The 10240-nt window shown below is 42.3% G+C and overlaps 1 protein-coding gene across 1 annotated transcript in view; it reads right to left on the bottom strand.

The window, feature by feature from the left end:
• The window catches only part of zgc:109889 (WH2 domain-containing protein), a 76294-nt gene that overhangs the window by 54964 nt on the left and 11090 nt on the right, over window positions 1-10240 (bottom strand).

The following is a 10240-nucleotide window of genomic DNA, read 5'->3' as shown; positions in this document are numbered from 1 at the left end:
CCACTGGTTCCAGGTCATCTACAAGACCCTGCTAGGTAAAGTCCCCCTTATCTCTGCTCGCTGGTCACCATAGCAGCACCTATCTGTAGCACGCGCTCCAGCAGGTATATCTTCCTAGTCACCCCCAAAACCAATTCTTCCTTTGGACGCCTCTCCTTCCAGTTCTCTGCTGCCAATGACTGGAACGAACTACAAAAATCTCTGAAATTGGAAACACCTATCTCCCTCACTAGCTTTAAGCACCAGCTGTCAGAGCAGCTCATAGATTACTGCACCTGTACATAACCCATCTACAATTTAGCCCAAACAACTACCTCTTTACCTACTGTATTTATTTTTATTAATTTATTTTGCTCCTTTGCACCCCATTATTTTCTGTCTCTACTTTGCACTTTCTTCCGCTGCAAACCAACCATTCCAGGGTTTTTTTTTTTAGTTTTATTTACTTGCTGTGTTGTATTCACTTCACCTCCATGCCTTTATATTTTATTTATTATTTATTTTATTATACATATATTTGTTTGCCTTCACCTCCCTTATCTCACCTCACTTGCTCACATTGTATATAGACTTATTTTTTTTTTTTTTCACTGTATTATTGACTATATGTTTGTTTACTCCATGTGTAACTATGTGTTGTTGTATGTGTCGAACTGCTTTGCTTTATCTTGGCCAGGTCGCAATTGTAAATGAGAACGTGTTCTCAATTTGCCTACCTGGTTAATATAAGGTTAAATAAATTAAAATAAAAAAATTTCAGGTTATGTCGACTGTCGATATAGATGCATTTGTACACGTTTCCTACAGCATCTTCACAAGGTCCTTTGCTGTTGTTCTGGGATTGATTTGCACTTTTTGCACCAAAGTACGTTAATCTCTGAACGCGTCTCCTTCCTGAGCGGTATGACGGCTGCGTGGTCCCAAGGTGTTTATACCTGCGTACTATCGTTTGTTTAGATGAACGTGGTACCTTCAGGCATTTGGAAATTGCTCCCAAGGATGAACCAGACTTGTGGAGGTCTACAATTATTTTTCTGAAGTCTTGGCTGAGTTCTTTTGATTTTCCCATGATTTCAAGCAAAGAGGCGCTGAGTTTGAAGGTAGGCCTTGAAATATATACACAGGTACACCTCCAATAGGCTAATTGACATAATTTGAGTCAATCAGGAGCTTCTAAAGCCATGACATCATTCTATGGGATTTTTCAAGCGGTTTAAAGGCACAGTCAACTGAGTGTATGTAAACTTCTGACCAACTGCAATTGTGATACAGTGAATTGTAAGTTAAATAGTCTGTCTGTAAACAATTGATGGAAAAATTACTTGTGTCATGCACAAAGTAGATGTCCTAACCGACTTGCCAAAACTATAGTTTGTTAACAAGAAAATTGTGGAGTGGTTGAAAAACAAGTTTTAATGACTCCAACCTAAGTGTATGTAAACTTCCGACTTCAACTGTAAGCATGCATGCATGCATGCATGCATGTATGTATGTAAGCATTAGGCTTTCCCTGTAAACAAAATTCTCAACAAAAAAAACAAGTACAACTGAATAACCAAACACCCCACTACCACCCCCACCCCATACACTTCATATTGCCCTTGAGTGGGTATATCCCCATTAACGAGAGGGTTGTAGCCTGTGTGTGTGTATGAGATAAAGGGATATCTTTACTCGAGCATGAGTAATGCCGCAGGTGTGTGTGTGTGTGTGCCTGGAGTGTGAGTAATGTGTAGAGGCAGTATCGAGGTCACTCAGAAGAGTAGATCACACACACACACACACACACACACACACACACACACACACACACACACACACACCTGTCTCTTATACACATCTAGATGTGTATAAGAGACAGAGCTACAAGACATTGAGCATGAAGTCACCCAGGTGCCCCACACAAATGTACCCAAATTTACCCAAGTGGCCGAATTGGTACAGTGATACATTTTGAAGGAAAGAACTATATACAAAATACATGAATGCTATTCTAACACCCCCCCCCCCCCATTTTTTTATTATATATATATATAAATAAATAAAAAATAATAATAAACAAACAAATAACAAGGGTAACTATTTACACATTTTCTATTTACAATATTGTGAAGACCCTCAGTCCTCTACACAATATTGTGCTGCTGGTGCCATGGCCCATAGCAGTCTCTTTCTGCTGTAAAGCAGAGGGTTACTGAACAGGTGGTGCATGTGATGGGGCATTTCCTGTGACAAAGGGCACAACGACGTCTCCCTACTGTGCCCTTTTTGCCCTGAGGCACATTCATGCCTGCAAAGATGAATCTGGGCAGGTGAACACCACTGGTTCGAGCAGAAGGGACAGAAGGTGCTGCAGTGGACTTGCTGTAGCTAGCAAGCTCCTGGATGAGCAGCTCCCTGAAGGCTAGCTGTGAGATGGGGGGCCGTCCACAGCTCTTGGCCAGTTCCTTCTGGAGGATGAAGGAATTCACCACAGCAATGGCAATGAAATGATAGAAAAATGTCAGGTACCATTTCATGGTCTTGTGGAGAACATTGTAGTATCCTATCAGCGCACCTGACAGGTCCACACCTCCCATGCCCTTGTTGTAGTCCTTCACAGCAGCTGGAATGGGGCCATTTTTTGTGGTCCATGCCCCGGCACCGTTCTTCACACGCCTGACGACGTGATCGCCACTGAAGGACTTGTGGATAGTTGTACACATGACCACCTCTCTGGTCTCCATCCACTTCACAAACAGCAGGCCATCTTCATGAATCCATCGCATGGTACCCCGCTCAGCCCACTTAGGCATGTCGTTCACCTTTGTTTTTGGAAAGCCCACTCTGTTGGTCCGAATGGTGCCACAAGCCCACACATCCCGCTTCCTCAGCTCTGTAAACAGGGTAGGGCTTGTGTAGAAGTTGTCCATAAACAGTTTGTAGCCCTTCCCCAGTAGGTGAAAATCCAATAACTCCATAACGGAATCATAACTCAGTCCATTACCGGTAGCAAAACTMTTTTTCCCCTCATAAACAAAAAAATGGCAAGTGTAGGCACACACAGAATCAGCCAAAACAAACAGTTTGTAACCCCATTTGGTTGGTTTGTTACGCATGTATTGTTTGAGGCTGATTCTGGCCTTTGAGGCTACCATCCTCTCATCTATGGACAGGTTCTGGGCAGGCTGAAAATAGGTCTTGCAGGCCTCAACGATGTTGGGGTAGAGAGGTTTGATTTTGCAGAGCCTATCAAACCTTGGTGTGCCTCTCTTCTTGTCATTCTCCCCATCAACTTCTGGGTCTCTGATGTGAAGCGCCCGTGAGATAGTCAGAAACCTTTTACAAGACATGACAGTCATGGGGAAAGGCAGTTGATAGAGAGCTGACGTTTTCCAGTAGTCCCTTAGAGTTTTCAACTTCACCAGCCCCATGTAAATGACCATTGAAAAGTAGCAGAAAAGGTCTGACATGGAAATGGTCTTCCATGCCTCTTTCTTTCCTGCCTGCTTCTTAGCCCCGTACTTATTGGTGTTCGACACCAGGGAATCAACATCTGACGAGTTGAAAAAGTTAAAGGGGGCTGTACTTTGCAGTCATGTCTAGTTGAGGTCCTGGCTGCCTTTTAGGTCTAAAAACTGGTGGATTTGGTTCCACATCATTTTCTAACACAGAGTGCCAACGACCCTCTGGCCCTCTGTCTGCAGGTTTCTCTCTTCCCCACCTCCGCTTCTTTGTCACTGACTTCACACCTCTAGATGGCCGGGTAGACAGCGGGGGTCCGGCTGGATGAACCAGCTTCAGAGGGAGATGGACACCTAGACATTGGCGGCTCATAATCAGAATCACTGCCACTGTGAAAGATTTAAAAAAATCAGTAACAATACTTCACGTATGAGCACTGTATCAACATGTAAAATAAACAGATATATATAGAGTACAGGGAACATAATCACTACGGTGAAGTGCTGTTCCATTCCATGTTCATGTAAGATAAATGTAAAAAATATATCACACACACAGACACAGTATAGCCTATGTGTACTTTACACATTTCATTACAGATTATATTTTTATATATTGCAAATTAAATTAAATTTTAAAAATTCTCAAATGAATAATATTTGATATTATTAATTTCAAACAATGACATTAGCATTAGAACTTACCAATCCAGCATGGCATCCTCGCCATGCAGAAACATGTCTTGCGCCTGGGAGTCAAAACTAGCTTCGCTGAAAGATTCATCTTCCTGAAGCAACTCGGTCTCGCTGTCTCTATCAATTTCCTCTATAATCCTCTATAATAACACTCGTGGCTCCGTCAAGTAGGATTTGCAATGGCGAATGAACCTCTTTTACGCCAGAATTTACGACAAAGGCTGGTCTTCGAACGTATAACCATTACATATTGCCGTTTAAGARGATGACCAATGATCAAGATGATCATTGGTCATTGGGCCAAAATACAGTCAATCAACGATAGACCGGTCCTACCATTGGTGCGCAATGAGGTCATTGATCGGTTTGTTTCGGTCAATAGGTCCCGGGAAAAGAACAATCAAGTATGGTTGTGTTAGTAACAACCAGAGGATTGCAATGAAACCAGCCATGACTGGATAAACGTTTGTTTAGTGTGTGTAATTCCCAACGAACGCTTCGTCCAAAGTTGAATGAGACGGAAATCGCGACGCAAGCGGTTTACAAATGTTTCGTGTTAGGCTATAAAAAATAGATTTTATCAAACAAAACAAGCATTCACTGTGTAGTTAGGACACTTGGCATTGCCACCAGAGGAAAATCTTCAAAGGTAAGCGATTTATTTTATTGTTATTTCTGACTTTCGTGACGCTAATGCTTGGTTGGAAAATGCTAGTAATACTTGTGTGTGCGAGGCGCCGTCCTCAGAAAATTGCATGTTTGCTTTCGCAGTAAAGCCTTTTTGAAATCTGACACAGCGGCTGGATTAATAAGACGTTCATCTTTTAAATGATGTAAGATACATGTATTTACAAGAATGTTTAATATAACGAATGGTGTATTTAGAATGTTAGCTCTCTGCAGTTTCACCGGATGTTGGCCTGGTGGAACGTTAGCGTCTCACCTACCCTAGAGAGGTTAAAGGTTATTGTCCTGCTGAAATGTGAATTCATCTCCTGGTGTCTGGTTGAAAGCAGACTGTACCAGGTTTTCGACTCTCTTAGCCCTATTCCATTTATTTTTTATCCTGGTATGCCTGTAATCATCCCTAATGATTACAGGCATACCAATAACATGATGCAGCCACCACTATGCTTGAACATATGGAGAGTTATACTCAGTAATGGGTTGTATTGGATTTGCCCCAAACACTTTGTATTCAGGACAAGAAGTTAAATTGCTTTTCCACATTTTTTGCAGTAATAATTTGATTACTTGTTGCAAACAGGATGCATGTTTGGGAACATTTGTATTCTGTACGGACTTCCTTCTTTTCACTCTGTCAATTAGGGTTAGTATTGTGGAGTAACTACAATGTTGTTGATCCATCCTCAGTCTTCTATCACAGCCATTAAACTAACTATTTTAAAGTCACCATTGGCCTCATGGTGAAATCCATGAGTGGTTTTATTCCTCTCCAGCCACTGAGTTAGGAAGGACACCTGTATCTTTGTAGTGACTGGGTGTATTGATACACCATCCAAAGTGTAAATAATAACTTTACCATGCTCAAAGGGATATTCAATATACCAGTAGGTGCCCTTTCTTTGTGAGGCATTGGAAAACCTCCCAGGTCTTTGTGGTTGAATTGGTGTTTGAAATGCACTGCTCGACTGAAGGACCTCACCGATAATTGTGTTTGGGGTACAGCAATGAGGAAGTTATTCAAAAATCTGGTTAAACACTTATTGCACACAGAGTCCATGCAACTTATGTCACTTGTTAAGCACATTTTAACAGAGAGAGTGTGTGTTAACTGAAGAGTAGAAGGTTTCATCCAGTGTTTTCCCCTTACTGCCACAATGACATGCAGATCATTATGCATGTACTATATATTCATTCCTCCACACTCATCCAGCGAAATCACAGGTAGGCCTTTGTAAATATGAACAAATTAGCCATTCTATGCAGTATTATACACCGAGTATACAAAGCATTAAGGACTCTTGCGCTTTCTATTACATAGACTGACCAGGTGAAAGCTATGATKCCTTATCAATGTCACCTGTTAAATCCACTTTAAATCACTGTTTCCCGGGAGACCATCATTATAAATAAGAATTTGTTCTTAACTGACTTGCCTAGCTAAATAAAAGGTAATTTTTAGTTTTTTTTWAAATTGATGAAGGGAAGAAGACAGGTTAAAGAAGGATTTTTAAGCCTTGAGACATGGATTGTGTATCTTGAGACAAAGTTGAGTACTAACAGGTGACCACAATTATGTGTAGTTGTATTAGAGAATACATCTAAAATGTTTCAACAAGTATATCCCTAAAATAAATTATAGATAAATGGTCGGTGCATGGCTGGTGCATTTTTTGGTTGTTTTGATTTATTGATCAGGGATGCCAACCTCACAGAGGTTGAGGGCTGACCTCTATGCATGGATAGGCCGATGAGGTAAGTTATGACTGGATGTATGTATCCGTTATTTGTTTTTTAGATATGCTTTGATAGTTATTGTGTAATGAACATGGCCTATTTCTCTTTTGTCAGGATATGCGGATGGTGGACATGTCAGAAAATCAACTCAATCAAGGTAAGCCGTCACCCAGCATGTACAAGTGAGAATGTTAATTTCTTCCCATGAGAACAGAGTTCTTAACTGATTCGTTCTATTTTCAGACTGGACATACAACAAAAGCTTGGGTCCAATCTTGTGTCAAACATTAAGCCCTCATGGACAGTAGGGCTTTCTGCTTCAGGTGAGCTAATCATATTAAAGTACTAGAAAATGGCAGGGTAGATGTAGTATTGTTATTGATGTTGCTGTATATGGCATTTTATTTTTCTGAAGATTTAGGAAGAGCAGCTCAGATCCCCCCCAAAAAGAGAAGACTGTCTGTCTGTAAAGACTTGAAGATAGGCTTGGAGCTCTACAAATCTCCTTTACCAAAAGTTATTTTGTTGCATCTGAAATAGTTATTTTGGTCAATACATTTTGGTTACTTTGATTTGCAGTTCTAGAGTGAGTGATTGGTATCAATAACTAATAAAACATGAAAACAACAATACATTATAAAATGTCTGAAGACGGATGTCTCAAGACATTGGTATTTCCAAGACGTGTCTATAAACCGTCTTAATTTATGTCTTAAGACGACTCAAGAAGTCTCGACACGGCTCATTTTCTCTCACTCTTTCCCTCTCTACACTGCCTCTAAGTTGACTGAGAACCCATTCTCATTTACAGCAACAACCTGGGGAATAGTTACAGGGGAGAGAAAGGGGGATAAATGAGCCATTTGGAAGCTGGGGATGATTAGGTGGCCATGATGGTATGAGGCCAGATTGGGGCTTAATACCCCTACTCTTACGAAGTGACCTTTAGTGACCACAGAGAGTCAGGTCACCCGTTGAACGTCCCATCTGAAAGACAGCACCCTATACAGGGCAATTTCCCCAACCACTGTCCTGGGGCATTGGCATATTTTAGACCAGAGAAAAATAATGCCTCCAACACCACTTCCAGCAGCATCTGGTCTCCCATCCAGGGACCAATAAGGACCAACCCTGCTTAGCTTCAGAGGCAAGGCAGCAGTGGGATGCATAGCTTGTGTCGCTACAGTAGTGGTTTTTGTTTAAAGCTACATAGTAGGATAAAGCAGCAGGTCAGTAGAGGCTAGTAAAAAGGAGGAGGAGGAGGAGAGCGGTGCCAAGGGGGCTGTTGCTATAGCAACATGCTGAGGAACCTGCTCTAGACGTGTGCAGCAGTGGCACCCAATGCGACATTGCAATAGTGATGGAGCGAGAGAAAAGGGAGAGACCGACAGATTGTCTAATCTACTTCTAGATCTAACGCACTAATACAGTACATAATGCCTATGCCGTGTGCCTTGGCTAGGTTGTGTGACCCAGTGCGTAATTAACAAAACTTGACCAACATATGTCCACTCTTCCTGGAGTCAGCCGTGTGATGATTCTAACCTGGATTACTTCCAGACAGGTGAGTGTGATTGTCATCTGGTCATAAGTTACTGCCCGGGAAGGCGTTCCTTAACTAAATTCCATGGCTGCCCTGGATGGCTCGCTGGCCTAACTAAGCACAATTATCCTTATCTCACTTGACCTACAGAKACCGCCACTCTCCAGATGGAAAAAGGTGGAAAGGGGGAGGGTGAGACGAGAGCAGGGTCAACAGGGATGAAGTGGAGTCAGGAGAGGGAGAAGGGTGAGGCCATGAGGGAAAGCAGGGAGGGGGAGGGATGAACAGAAGGCTGACTAAGTGGTATCTCTGTCCCTGCCTGGCCTCCCTGTAGGAATGTGTGTTAAAGTCCCAGAGCTAATGCTATCAACATAATCATCCTTTAACCACCCACTGTGACACCAGTCTGCTACAGTCTAGAGGTCGCTAGGCTAACATTATGGCTAATTAGTTAGCTGTGACACCAGTCTGCTACAGCTAGGTCTTATGGATACACATGGGCTCCCGAGTGGGGCAGTGGTCTATAGCACTGCATCTCAGTGCTAGAGGTGACACTACAGACCCTGGTTCGATTCCAGGCTGAATCACAACCGGCCGTGATTGGGAGTCCCATAGGGTTGGGCCGGGGTAGGCAGTCATCGTAAATAAGAATTTGTTCTTAACATTTATTTAACTAGAAAAGCCAGTTAAATAAAACAGGAAGTAAGACATTAATACTCTGACCTTCTACTGTGAGAGACATTGGCTAGCAGTCTGCTACAGTCTAGAGGTTGCTAGGCTAACACAAGCTTAGCTTCATGCTAAATAGCTAGCTACCCTATATGTATCCAGCTAGCTGCTAATACAGAGAAAGACAGGGCAAAAGTCTGCTAACTATATGCTAACCACCCACTAATACACCAGTCTGATACAGTCTAGTTGCTAGGCAAACGTTACAGGTTAATTAGCTAGCTTGCCTCTGCAAATATAGCTATGAACACACACACAGACAGAGAGAGACAGAGACAGAGAGAGAGAGAGAGAGAGAGAGAGAGAGAGAGAGAGAGAGCTTTACACTCCCCACTTGCTGAGAGAGACATGGTCTGGCGAACACAGGGGTTGATTAGTCAGACAGCTTAATAGAAATATTTAGATAGGCAGGGTTAAAACATTGAATGAAATAAATCCAAAGATTGTGTCATTACATAAAAATACATTCATATTGAAAATGTATTTCTATCATTTTAATTGCTACCACAAGAAGAGAGAGAGAAGTTGACTACCTTTGAATTTTAACTACCCCGATACCACAGTTTCAAGTAGTCCCCTCCCACTTCTACCCCCATCTCAACTGTTTGATGCGTGTGTTTGTTGACACTCACGGGGAGAGTTCCATTGTAGGGGTCATTATCCTGAGGTGGAATTACGACCGCACTTCAAGCCGCTAATACTAAACCAAAATTATGCAAAATACTATCCCTCCCCCCATTGACTCGTGCAAGTTCCATGGTACAAGTCATTAAACAGAAATGAAATTACGACTGCACTTCAAGCCGCTAATCCTAAACCCAAATTACTGTATGCACACTACTACCCCCCCCCCCCTCTTTTTTTGGAAGATGGGCTTGGTGGAGGCGTTGCCATGGTTTCCTTTGAAGTCCTCCAATTTTGGCTTCAAATAAAATGTGAGGGGCAGCAGAGAGGGAGAGAAAGGGAAAGAGGAGGGCGGGAGAGAGAGAGGGGGTAGAATGAGATACAGTACAGAACGAGAGAGAGAGGTAGGTAGAGAAAGAGTGAGCTTGCACAAGGCAAGGAGGGAGGAGAACAAGGCCGTTTCCTGTCGTTGTGTTACAACACAGAGGGAGACATAGGTCAGGTGAGGGATTACCAAACAGTCACTGTAAAAGTACTGTGAATAAAACATGGCCATAGGAACACACTAAAGCATCTGATGTCATCTGTAGGTTCATAACATGGAGAGGAGATGCAGAGGGCTGCCCTGGAAAGCGCACGTATACAAAATAGCCTTTGTCCTCATGTGCATATATACAGTTGAAGTCGGAAGTTTACATACACCTTAGCCAAATACATTTAAACTCAGTTTTTCACAATTCCTGACATTTAATCCTAGTAAAAATTCCCTGTTTTATGTCAGTTA

This window comes from Salvelinus sp. IW2-2015, linkage group LG3 (assembly GCF_002910315.2).
Source record: "Salvelinus sp. IW2-2015 linkage group LG3, ASM291031v2, whole genome shotgun sequence".
NCBI lineage: Eukaryota > Metazoa > Chordata > Actinopteri > Salmoniformes > Salmonidae > Salvelinus > Salvelinus sp. IW2-2015.
This window is presented reverse-complemented; position numbering and strand designations above follow the sequence as displayed.